This window comes from Ixodes scapularis, unplaced genomic scaffold (assembly GCF_016920785.2).
Source record: "Ixodes scapularis isolate PalLabHiFi unplaced genomic scaffold, ASM1692078v2 PGA_scaffold9__187_contigs__length_104089568, whole genome shotgun sequence".
Classification (NCBI taxonomy): Eukaryota; Metazoa; Arthropoda; class Arachnida; order Ixodida; family Ixodidae; genus Ixodes; species Ixodes scapularis.
In genome coordinates, this window is record NW_024609884.1 from 37,188,558 (window position 1) to 37,202,099 (window position 13,542).

The window sequence follows — 13,542 nt, forward strand, 5'->3', positions numbered from 1 at the left end:
GAGGGGAACGGTACTGAGGGGTCACGTGACCTGGGGGTCACGTGACCTTACGGTTACGCCGACGCCACTCAAGCCGGGAACGGGCGCCTAAGAGCTGCGCTCTAAAAGAAACAGCCCACCGGTTTCGCTGTTTATGAAATGGTGAAGTTCATCGGTTAACAGTTAATGGTTGATGTGATTCCGTCCTCCTGATTTTGGAGAGGTCGTCCACTTCTGTTGATCGGGCCATAGTAGTTTGCTTTTGCGTGAAGTCGTAACCACTGTGATGAGATGTGCTTAACTGCGTTTTGTGTGGCCTTTGGCGAACAGGATCCATCGTTACCGAACCCATATTGCGCAGGGTTGAGGAAATATTTTAAATTTATTTCTTCTGACTCGGATGCAGTTTAATCTTTTTTCTTTCAAGAGCACTGGACAACGCATTTCCAGACATTCTTCTCGAGGAGTATTGTTCCAAAATAGCAGAACAGAGATTATCCCGCGTTGTCAAGCAAGGGGGCCGGATGTTTTCTGGGGAAATACGCCACCAGAGAAGGAAAGGGGTGGCGGGCAGAGCAGCTCCTGAAATATGTTTTTTTCCAAAAGAAAGCAGCAGCAATACAGTATCTGCGCGTTTGCTTTTCCCCGACTTAATTCCCTAATGTAAAGGCATATGAAAAGGCAGTGAGGCATGCCACGGACGACAGGGGCACTGCAAGAGCACGAAAAAAACCAAATGCCGATTCGAAAGGCTTGCATATCACGGTCAAATACGAGCGTTCAGTGACGACATTGGTCTAGAGCGTCGAATAATGACGACATAGAATTCTAGAGGTAGGACTGGCTGAATAGGTGCACGTGGCCTTTCACGCGTGATTCTCACTCAAATGTTTGCTTGGAACACCCATGAATCGGTGGGGCGTTCACATCTTCAACACTGCTGGTTAATTACAACAATTAGGAACATCGCGCTTGGTTGTTGCACGCTCTTGTCGTTTCGGTTCTTCATTGGTTTAGACCATTCACGCTATGAAAAATAGAAAATCTGCTCAAAATTTTGAACTTCTTTCAGAATTTTGAAAAACACCGCTCCCGGTGTATAGTCTTCAAAAGCAAATTTGGGGTGAAAAATACAAGTGTTTGTTTAGATAGTCCGCACCAGGTGCATAGTCCGGATGCCGTGTATATTCCGCACGAAAATAAACTTTCATACTCTGAAGGAAGCTTTGAAGGAAGCTTGCTTTATTAGAGCACACAACATCTTGAAAAAAAAAATCTTGTATAATCCGCACCAGTAGATAATACGCACCGGCTAAAATTTCAACTTTACACCTGTATAGTCCGGAAAATCCGGTATCTACTGCGCAATGTCCAGTCCTTCCGTGGCATTAAATCTGTCCGTTACGTACACTTTGCAAATCTAAAGACCCCTCCTTTCAAGCCTCAACCATAAATCCGTTCCTGTTACCTAGGGGGCTGTTATCAGATCTCTCTCTCTCTCTCTTTCTCTCTCTCATTCTTTTCTCTCTCTGATGTCACAACTTCCAAAGTCAATCAGCAAATTCGCTATCTCTGTAAAAAAAACACTGTATCGCAGGTTAGTGTGACTAAGATCAGACTTGACTGCGGTTAAAGGTGCCCGTTGGACACCCTTAGCCTAAGTGAAGTCGGACCTCAGACGGTGACAGGTTAAGAATTCAGTGGAAGCTCCTCACACCTCTTTACACTTTAGCGGAGCGAATGCCGCAGGGTAGGTCGCCTCCTCTTTCGCGTTCACTGTGCTAAAGTGGAGAGATGTGGGAAGAGCTACCACCTGAAACAGAAGCATATCCAAGGCTAGGACGCGAGCACGCGAACACTGCACTCACGTCACACGTGCTATTTGGGCACGTGAGCTTAGGTTGTTGTTTTTTTTATTAATTTTGTTAGGCCGTCGCAAATTTTTGTCTGTGCGCGCTGAGATAAAGCCCTGAGAGGCACAGAAACACACATGGCACGACTACAAGCAGGTCTGAATGAATTAAGAGAATTCACATCTCTGTTTTTCTAACACTTGCAATTTTTAGTTTTACATTTATCAGTAACGTAGAATGTTTCATGAGCGTTTCTTTTTTATTTTTTCTCATCCACTTTGCAGCCTCCGCCGGAGCTCACGGTTGTACAAGGCACTGTTTGGTGAACCCTCCTCCTCCTCCTCAAGTACCACGGAAGCAGCTTTCATTATGGTAAGTACAGTTCTGTCTTTGCTTTTCGATCGCTGGCAGTTGTGTCCAGGTTTAAGAGGCAGGTAACTGAAAGAACACGCTCGGTGACGAAATGTTTCGTTTTAATGCAGAATTGCATTCTAACGGAAGCTAACTGAGGTTTCGTGTTCGTGATTGGCGCGCGTAGGTCACGTGACCTGATGTCACATGATGTAATGTCACGTGACGTCACGGTGTCATGATGTGACCCACGGAGCGAAGGGGTGGTGTCACATGGCGTCTCGGTGTCAACAACACGTCATACCACGACGTGTTTTTGTTCTTTGTTTGCTCTCCCCGGGGAAAGAAAGAAATGCTTTAATACTCGGGGTTTATATTATGGTGTTTCCTAACAAATGATTGTTTCTTGCCTAGCGTGACGATTTCTTTTATGTTTCTTTTTGTAATTAACTTGGATTTGATTATTTGCTTTCACTCACTGCACAGTTTACTGGAAATTTCTGTGCCTGTACGTCTCGCCTAGTTTTGTCCCCTATATGTGTAGCATTTGTAGGATTCCCCCGTGAACTCTACACAACGAGGAGGGTTCCCCTCGCGTGCGAACCTGCGTGTCTAATAGCGCTGCTCCACTCGCGAGCTTTTATTACGCCCAGATATGTGTTCCGGACACTCATCCCTCAAACGGAGGCCACAGCTGCAGTGCTCACTTCACGAAACGCGGACTCCGACCTGAGCGTATACTTAGGTGGCGGGGAGCACCTTCGACAACAAGCCAACTGGCGCTCACGTTCTTGCTCCGGTCCGGGAAGTGAAACGGGCATGTATAACGACGGATGCACATATAGCCCTTCTGGCACACACACATGTGCACACGGAGCCCTTCCACTGGGGGTTACCGATTTGCCCGAACATATCTGCTAAAATAGGTATCGATGGAAAAAAAAAAACTGATAAAATAGGTATCGTAAAAAAAAAAAAAAAAGGTTATTCGCACGCAACGTAGGGTAGGTTTTCTGGTTATTTCGTGCTCCGTTTCACAAGTGGGAGTTCTCGTATCTGGTTTCCGCTGTCCAGCAACGTTCTCCGGAACCCCCACCCTTTAGAAAAAAAAGCCCGTGCGTCTGCTTTTTTGCACGACGCTCGGAGAGCCAATCACCGCAAACTTACGGGGGCTCAGCGAATGACAATGCCGAAACATATGTTTGGGCCAAAAAAACTCATTCATTAAGCAATGCAAGCGTGTCGTTTTGCACTGCCTGAGGTCACAACTCAGACTGTGTTTTTTGGTGTATGTTTCGACATAGTCATTCGCTGAGCTGCCTCCGTAAGTTGCGGTGATTGGCTCTCCGAGTGTTGTGCGGGAAAGTAGACGCACGGGCTTTTTTTCCGGATTGTAGGAGTTCCGGGGACTCTGCAGGAAAGGATTGTGCCGCGCATGCGCACTAGTGGCGTCTTCGTTGGGGAGAGCGTAGCGGAGGTGGGAAAAAGGTCTACGAAAACTCCTTAGTAAGTCGATACGAATCGCAGCCAAGGTAATGATTCGATGGTGCCAATCAAGCAACGGCAGAAGTGCATCGTCACTGCGCCCGTCGTGTTTTTTGCACATTCGACAAAGGATGAGGGGTTGCACACGTTCGCAAAATGGTGAGGCGCTTGCCATCCATGCTGGGGACATTCTCCCTCTGCCGGGGTACCTAGATTTGGGGTCACTGACAGCGCAGAGTACGGCGAATCCCGAGCATCTTAGTATTGCTGCTCGGCCAATCAGATTGCAGCATTAGCCGATAAGAAAGCCGGAGAATTAATCACGAACTATCAAGAGTGAACATAAAAGGCCAGGCCGTTCTTTAAAGGGGTACGGAAACGAAATTTTAGCGCCGATCTTTCTGCATAAATATGGGCTTGGGACAGGCACCACCTGGGAAATATCAATATCGCGCTGTAAAACACAGGAGAACTAATTTTAAACCTAATTAAACGATTTCAAATTCACATCTGGTGGATGGTGGGAAAGTTCTCGTGACATCACTTGTGGCATAGGAGCAGCGCCGTTCTGCGGCAATACGGCGTGCCGGCAGAATTAGCCTCTGATCGCGTTTGCAAAGCCTTGGCGGAGAAAGCCAAAGCGTAGTTGGCCACAGTGAGCTCGTTCTCATTGCGACTCTTTGCACGACACGACCGGAGCATGCTTCTGGCACGGCCGATATTAGTTGCTGCGAGTCGCGAGCTGCGAGCTGCGAGCCGACGTTAAAAAAGATATGTTTGAACTACAAGAGTGTCAGCAAGAGCCACGCAAATACCTGTTCACACTCGGAGCGGACACGCGCGTTTGATCGAAGTGCTGGATTCGCTCTGTTAGACCGCGTTTCGGTAAGCGCGTCTGGACCGATATTTTACGATTGCAACTCGATACTGACATGACACTCGGCAAAGAAAGGCTGGACCGACATCGCGTAACTCCCACGAACTGCTATAGCTCGACAGTGACATAGCGTCGTGTAGCAATAAAAATGGCATACTAATAACAAAGTGTACATACCGTGTTGCGAAAGTAATCCGTATGGCGTTTATTTGAGCTCTATATCACACAAAACAAGAAGATAGAATCAATGAGAGTCCCTTTTCGATGACAGCGTTCGTCACCGATGTCTCGAAAAACGAGGAGATCGATATGACAAGGGAAAAGATTGACCTCTGAAATTTAGTTCAGGGATCAAACTATTCATCCGGCAAGGGTCCACAAGGGTCACGAGGGCATATTCCATTCAGCAGGCCTGCCGGTCATGGGCAGACGGTCTTGGCCAAGGACCGCCGGAGCAACGGTGCGCCGAGTCGGTGTTGCTGCCTACTATATTCTGCCGAGCTCGCTTGGTCGGTAGAATCGTGGCCGTTGTAGCTCTTCTCGGGTGTTTGTGGATCCTGCGTTCTTGATCATCCTGGTCTGTTTGAAGTGCTCCTTCCTTTTTTTCTAGCTGGTTGAAGTCGGGACGCACGAGAAGAGCACGTAGAAAAATAAATGTCCGTTGGTCGTCGCTACGAAGTAACTGAGCGACGCTTTCTGCCATGTTGATTTGATCGTGTACAAAGTGGGTAAGACAGCTGCGGAGCTGTCGTAGGATTCTGTCGTAACCTACGAAAAAGTTACGACAATTTCGTTTCGAGAATACGCGATTTCTCTCAAATTTGTCGTACGCACTTTTTTCGTCGTAAGTTCGCCTTGAGAATCCGGCCTCAGAGCTGGTTTTGTCAGTGGTGCCGTGGTTGCCGACTTGCCGTGGTGCAGCGTGCCTGCAGCCATTGCACATCTCAAACGGTCACGTTGTCACAGGTCGTAAATCGTCGACGCGCCACCACGTGGCAACGCTCGTAACCACAACACCCACGCCGTAGCTTTTCCCGTCTGGCACAAGTGACGTCACGAATGCTCCCAATATCCCAAGACGCATCGCGCTCTCCGATGGCTGATTTTTGAGCGCGCGCCCAATCGGGCCCCTCAGGGTGAAAAATGTAGCCATCCGTTCAACATACAAACGCGCGATTGTGATTTATGGATATCATTGATCATATTAAAGCTATTTCTGACCATAACAGGTGTATTTCAAGTTTCGCTTCAGTATCCCTTTAAGCTGTCGCTAATTGTTGCATGTTATAACGTTTCTGTCAGTATTCAACATGCCTTCCCATACACAAAAGATACGTGTTTTTGTTGGGTTTTTTTTTTCTGGCAATATAAAAAAGTTTTTTTTTTTTTTTTTACGAGACAGGAAGTTTTTTTTTTGGTTCTATGGGTTTCGTGGCTGTTAATTGTTGGGTCTGAGTAGTTGAACATGGTAAAAACACCCCAAGACTGAGAAAAAGAAAGGACGGACAAACACAGAGGTCTCAAAAGTTGAGTTGCGAGTTGAGACCTCTGTGTGTGTGTGTGGGGGGGGGGGGGGGGGGGGGGGGGGGGGGGAGGGGTTAGGGGTTAGGGGTTGGGGGGGGGGGGAGGGTTTGTTCGTCTTTTCTTTTTCCCAGTCTTGGAGTGTTTTTATTATGTTCAACTACCACCAGCTCGATTGCGCCCAAACCTTGTAAGTCGTTGTTGGTCCTAAGTTGAATCTATGTAGTGGTTGATGTTGCTGCTGTTTTCTTCTTTTTTTTTTAAGTTGGAAATACAAGGAAAGTGGAAACAGTTAATTCAAGAACCCTCCACAAAAGATACAAATTGTAATATGAGTAAATAACAGCGCTTGTTTCTCACTTTTATGCATATTTTACGCGCAGCCTTCGCGTGGAGGGCACGAATTTCTATGAAAGAAGGGCGACCACTTATAGAGATTTTTTTTTTTTTTTTGTTTACTTATACAATTTTTGAACATGTAAAATATGCCTCTTGTACAAATCATCCGTAAAAAAGTGCCACTTCAATCCCTTAAGAAATATTGGAGAAAAAAAAAAAAAGAACGGAACGGAGTCGTGAAATAATAAGATTGTTCTGGTTCGAATGACGACCGATTGATTTGTCTTAATGACATACCAAAGAAATATATCAGGACTGAGTTTTGGGCTCCTTTGGGTGTTTACTTTACAGATAAGATAATATTTATGTGAATACAAAAAAAAAATCTGTCTTGAAGTTAGCAATCTTACTATATGCTAAGGATTTTTTTTTTTTTTTGCGAAACTCTACAAGTCTTTTGACTGAAAACTAGAATTTCATATCATATTTCCAGTCATTTTTATGACCCACGTAGGTACACATGCCTCATGCAAAATACGTGAGTCATACCTGCCTCTCAAACATTTAACAAAATGTCTGTACGGGCAAACTAGACGAAGAAAAAAATACATTAGCGCTTTGGAAAACCTTTCGAATATTTTCAGAATACACTGGAGCCGCTGTTGAAAGGTATTATGTTTTTTATTTTGCTTTTATTGTTCACAAATCCATCTAAAACGTACTGAAAGGGGCAGAGAAGCTACCCTATTTGGGTGATCTTCCCAACTGTTGGCAGAAAGTCTAAACAAATATTTAAAAAAAGTGAAAGGAAACCTTTGGCAAATTGATTGTTTCTTCTCCTTCGTCGTTCGGTTGCTTTCATTATACTGCTGAAGCATGTTGTGCATCAGTCAAATCATACAAGTATGGTGTCCTATTTTTACCCTTCAAAATGTGTCAGGCTTCGCAGCAATTATTGCAAAATTTTGAATCAACGTTCCTTAAATATCACCTCAACGGCAGATTCACTTTACACGCGGTTGAATCTCCCGAAGCTAGGGCCTTTCCGAGAGAAAAACAAAAATTGTATAATGTGCCGCTTTTCAGCGAAAGGCTCAGTATATCACGCGTACAAGTTTCGGACAGTGTGCCTCCGAGATTTTCAGTGAGCAGGGACCTCATCATCAGAGTATTGCAGGAGGAAAGGCAAATGAATTGTTTTGAAGCCTCCTTCGGATGTCACCTTTGAACAGGAATCTCCTCTCGTCGTCGCTGCTTGGTTGCCCCAGCAGAGGGAGAGTACTAATATATGTCTCTAGTTCTCCGCTAGGTGGCGGTCATTTCTAAAGCAAAGCATCACGCGCCGAGTGCCTTGCGCTTAGGGCCGGTGCTCTTAGGACTTGGTCCCTCCTTAGGCAACGACCGCCACCGCGTGGCGTTTGTAGCCAAAAGCGATTATTCCCAATGCTACCATGCTAAGGAGGCTATAGTTACAGGAACATCACCGAAACGCTGATATGGCGCGTAAATGGGTATGAACTATAAGCGACCTGCTACTTAATATACTAAAACAGTTGGTCTCTCCGGGTCCCTTCCGCAGAATCGGGGGAAGCTTTGCGCAACGGTGATCTCGGAAGCCATGATCGGGCGATATGTTCGGAGCTCTTTCACCTTTTCCGATGATTTCCACTTCAAAAAGAGAGCAGAGAAAAGGTAGCAATGTCGTAGAACTGGGTGGAGTGGCGTTATAGACCTTTTTTCACCCTTCGTCGCATGGGCGCCGTCATCTTGGAATCACTTGAAGTGGCCGCCATTATGCGGATTCAACTCGTCGCTCCGGTCTCCCCTCCGCGCCTTGGCGAATATGTTGCATTCGTGTTTTTCGTCGTTTTTCACCGCGTTTCTTGCCGTACCCTGAAAATTGTCGCCCGATGTTTACATTTACTACCTAATTGCATTAAATCACTATTTGCGCAACTTCTGCAGTTCATTTTGCAACATGTTTTGGATATTTCCCTCGTCGGCGTACCGGGTACGTGTAAGAAGGTTAGAGAAGACACAGGAATCAGAGTTAGCACTTGCGCATATTGAGTATGTAGATGACTATGACACCACAAAGATTAAAAGGCCAATTACTTATCAATACGCACGTTTGCTTAGTAATAGTGGCAACACATTCGCAATAAAAGGCAAAAGCTATGTTTATGATCGCGTATTTAGGATCGCGTATTTAGGGCAATAAATTATCAACGTAGGAAGCCCCCATGGGTTTTTTCTTGAAAGCACCGTGCTTTGCCTTCATAAGAAATTTAAAAGAAACAGTTGGATTCGATTCTTTGGGATATATAATATAGGTAAAGAACGTTTAACTTGCATTTTATTTTATGCTTCAATGATAGCGCCAACATCAGGTGATTTGTTCGTTCGTGAAATTACAAAGAAGATAGACTCTCTTATTCGCTTTTATTTTATTTGTTTTTAACAGTCGCTTGATTGGTTCGTTTTCGGATACAAAGGAACTGTATCCCTTGCTCGACCTCATGTTTACAGTCATTTAACTACTTTAAGGAACTTCCAAAGACATGCACGTTATTACAATTAATCTCTTTCGACACAAAGGTTGGGACTCCCCAGGTGATAACTCTGTTACAAAGAGCTTGAGAGTGCCTGAGGCCCGCAATATGTGATACCGAAAAGAAGCAGTCTTCATCGAAATCACCCGAGTGCAGCGTTGTCGATGCCCGAAAGAAATGTACTTTCATGCGCAGCAAACGTATGTGACAGCTTATTTCCTAAGACCGTCATTGTGAAATGCTGTTAATGAGTGCCTAACAGGGCCGATAATTAACAAAATTTCTACTCGGCCTAGGATCAACTATCAAAATAGTTCTCAAATGCCTTTCTTTTTTTCTTTTTTTGTTTTATTTTTAAGAAAACAGTTTGAAACATAATTAACTTCTTTTTTAGATCATCTGCGACTGGAAACGTCTGCGTCACTTCAGATACTCCAGTCTGCGAAGTTCCCAAGAAAAAGCTGGTATCCGCGAAAATCAAACAGTGAGCGTGAGAGTTAATAGGTTCGAGGCGATTCGGCACACTGCTAATGAAGTTTTGGGCCTGCTTTTTAAACTACGCACCCATGCATTAGTATCTTCATTATTATATTTTAACTAATATCAGCGAGTACGGCCGCATACGATGGAAACCCCGACTGTGCATCAGTTCAGTCGTTTCGCCACCGAACTTGGCTTAAATTAACGATGAACATGACCAGATGAATCACAAGGTATTCGTAAAAAAAGACTGCAATTTAGCCTCCAAACCACTTCGTGGTTCTAAAAGCGGCTCAGTACTACTGTTTTGTTAATTGTTTGTAATAAAAGATATATTTGTATCATAAAAGTGAGCAACAATGACCGCCAACACAGTCGCGTGAATGATGAAACCGAAACCAACCAAATTGAAGCTTAATGGCGGCGAGTACATCAGTGCCCGCTGTCCGCCGGTCAGGTGTTTACAAAGATGAAAGGGGAATGAGGTATGAACCTTTCTCTCCTTGGAAGGGAAGAAGGAATAGACCGGAAAGACTTAACTGAAGTGCAGAAGGGGTTCAGAAAAACAGTCACGTAAGGTGCTATTGGCGACGAGATGTTTTGTTGGCGCCACCTTGCGGGCGCTCTTCTGTGACGGAGCGGGTAGGATGCGAGCAGACGACGCGCTCTGCAGTACGAACTGTTAAACTTTGGGACATTTTATACGCAGTGCTGCTTTCTGTCGCGACTGTTTTGGGGGATTGTCCCATGTGTGTAGCGGTAACGTTCAAGATCCATCTCGTTTTGCTCTCGTTGTTGGTTAGTGTCGGGTTTTCGTCGCTGTTTTGTCGGCTTGTTCCTGTTTTATGAGCGTCGAGACTTTTTAGTATTAGTTTCTGGCTCGCAGGACTCCATTGCGTTTATGTTGAGTGCTCTATTGCCGTGCGCGGCTTAGTTTTTTCACTTTATTAAATCTAATCTTTTGTTTGCTTATCCTCCCTGTGTCATCGTCTCTCTCTACCGATTTGACACCAGGCGTGGACCTAGCGCTAGACACCGGTCGAACTTAGCTCTTTTGTTCTTTTCACGTAATTTCTCGTTTATCCTCAGAGTGGATCATTGCTTTATTTTTATTAATTTGACCCACACTCTGTGACACTACTACAAAACCCTTCGCGAACCCCCAATTTCGAGAATTGCAAAATTAGCAAAAAAAAAAATAAAAGGCACGCAAATACCTCACCTGTTTTGACGCCAGAATTCAAGTCTATAGACTTTGCGAGAGTTGGCGGCAGCGAATAGGTTCCTATTCTCAATTCACGAATAATTGGGATTGCGAAAATAAAGGGTTTTACGTCTGCAGCGTTTAGAACAATCGGGAGGACGAATCCTGCAATTCCCTCAAAGACGTTTTCGGCGGCTGGAGTTACAAACAATAGTCACCCGGCAGGGCAAGTGCACGAAGGTTCATCAATCGTGGCACCGTTCTTGAGTATCAGATTCACAGTGCGGGGATCGTTGCTGAGAGCCGACGACTGCAGCACGTAACGCCGTACGTTACGCTCGTCGACGTGGTCGTTAAGACCATAACGCTGCACTCAATAGTGTACCCGGAGTTCACAATCACAAGTTCTTCGCCTTCGAGAAGGTAGCACTTTCCGTCGGCAATGTACTTCATTATAGTATGCAATGGCACTGAAACTGAAACAATAAACCGCGTCACAACACCGACCCCAGTAGCAAAACTACGGAAGCATCCGGCTTGGGATTCCTTGCCTTCGCGTATTTCCGCACTCGTGGAACGGTGCAATCTTTTCGAAGAAACAAGCATTCACAACGTAAATTGCGCAACTTACCCGAAAACAAGCCCGTCGCGAGGATCCATGCCTCAACGCGCGCCGAGAGCAGACGACGTGTGGCGGTATCCACACTCGTAGTGTTTCCAACATCGACCGCACGGTGGCGACTGTGTTCAATCTCGAGGCGATGTTGGTTCACATCTAGGCCGATCAAAAAAGTGTCATTTCTTAAAGAAACGTGTATGATGTTTTTGTGTATCATCTCTCTAATAAATAACAACACCTCGGAATTGCTTTTTATGATAAAAAAAAAGAACTTTAAAATGTTCAAAAACAAGCCTGGAGCTACAGCTGCGGGGCGTGCGTCAGTGCTATTCGCAGTCTCTCTGATTCTTGTTCTTTCGGATCTGTGGAGGCTCTTGTTGAAAAAGGTTTTGCATTCTCCAGAGGAAATAACGTACAGTCATCTTAGCTGGGCATGCCAGCACAGTTGTGGTACAAAGCGCCGCATACTTGTTTTCGATACATTGAGCTTGCCGATAGCGACGCTTCTATCCATGTCTGACTCGACAGTTCAAATGCTCGTCCGTAACCTGCGCTTGGCTCCTTCCGCATCGAATACGTGGCAAACAAGTTTGTCTCATTCCGACTTCTGCTCGAAATAAAAGCAGAAATTTTTATTACTTTTTAAGTTGTCGGCCTTGGCCCGGCAAATTCAGTCGATTTGTTAAATATTTCTATCCAATTTTGTATCTATAAAATTGATCACAAATTTAAAATCGTTCGCTGAGAAGCGGATCAGGCATTATTCGTTGGGTCCGGAAAATTAAACATTCAAACGGTAGTATTTCATAGCTGGTGTATACCTCATTTTTGGCGGGACGCTGAAGTGTCCGAGACTTACTAGATTTAACAGACCTCGATTGCGAGGGGGCCACGTGCGTTTCGCGTCGGCTGGGTGAATAAGCAGGAATTAAGTTAAAAAGACTCCGGAAGCCATTCATAGTTTCTTCCTGCCTGTAATCTTGAGGAAACGTTTGTTTACTTGTTTACAAAATTCCAAAAGGAGTCAACTTGGAACTGATAAGAGTCCAGCACTCACAGAACACATTGGAACCAACAGGATACACGGCTTTCACTAAAATATTTACTACTCACGCGAGAGCTTCTTAAATTTCGCTTTCTTGTTTTAAATTTGGTGAGACATTCCTTTCGCACTTTTATTTTGTCCTAGTCATAATAAAAATACACCCTTTTCGCCGTGGTGGATATTGTAATGTTGTAAAGCGCCGGATAGCCTATTTTCATTATCCAGCTTTTTGTACTGGGGTAGCGAACAGCACACCACCATCCCAGCCCTTCGACACCTCAGCGCCAAAAGTGACTCTTACGCGTGCCACGTTTTCAAGCCTTGGTAAAATGTCTTACTACGAACATCACTTCACCGAATAAACACAACGCGTGACACAGGCTTTGCCTCGAGTTACCCAAACAGCGCATGAAGCGAGTTGACAAGCCGAGGGATCCAAGATCTGCGCTGTGTGTCCTACCCGCGACGTCACAGACGATGATGATGATAGCTAGAGAAGCGCCGGGCCCCCCTGTAGTTTGCGCACGCCTCCAATCGTCAGGTATACGTATAACACAAGTTATACGTATACCTGACAAGACAGTGGGAGGGGGACAAGGGCGCGCACGAGACAAGCCGTTGTGGAAGGAATTCACTCTTCTCCACTTCAGCTTTCCTAGTTTCCGCCCTTTTCCCCCTCCCACTGTGTTTCTGGGACGCACGTTGGAAAGTCCAGTCACGAAAACACTGATTCGATCAATAACGAGATATATAGTCATTTGATTACAAATATAGATTTGTTCAAAATAATTAATAAGAAATTTAATATTAAGTGAAAGTATTTATTCATAAGCGCCGAGTGTTGAGTTGGGAGCAAGCGCCCAGACGGACGCAAATCACCTTGGCACGTTGTTTCCAAAAATCTTCCTTTGCCTATGTACGTTTCTGTTAGCGCACGAACGTGCCAACCTTGCGCAACCCCTCAAGGAAGGTTGAACGATCGATAACATACAACTTTCGTCTCCAATGGCCGCATGAGAGGATTTGGAACTGTTGCTTCATTTTCTTTGCTTTTTTACCTTGTTTCTTTCTCCGCATACCTGCTGGTCACTCTTGCCGGGCGTGCGTATTCGGCGCACAGCGGGTCTTGATATACTGCTTTGTTGATGGGAAACCTGTTTGATGAACACGTCGTAAAGTCCACGACCACTATCACTTTTTTCTTACCCTGCCGTTCATGACGCAGCGGGGGTCTCCG

General features: G+C 45.2%; 1 protein-coding gene across 4 annotated transcripts in view; it reads left to right on the forward strand.

Moving 5' to 3' along the window:
- The window catches only part of LOC8029953 (zinc finger homeobox protein 4), a 418,349-nt gene that overhangs the window by 228,310 nt on the left and 176,497 nt on the right, over window positions 1-13,542 (forward strand). For 3 of the 4 annotated variants that reach the window (XM_040216937.2, XM_040216938.2, XM_040503325.2), the window contains one exon: window positions 2,117-2,204. The gene's annotated coding sequence lies outside the window, so the exon portion shown is untranslated. Of the gene's footprint in view, window positions 1-2,116; window positions 2,205-9,425; window positions 9,442-13,542 lie in introns of those variants that run through there. The other variant, XM_029973102.3, reaches the window with a different exon arrangement.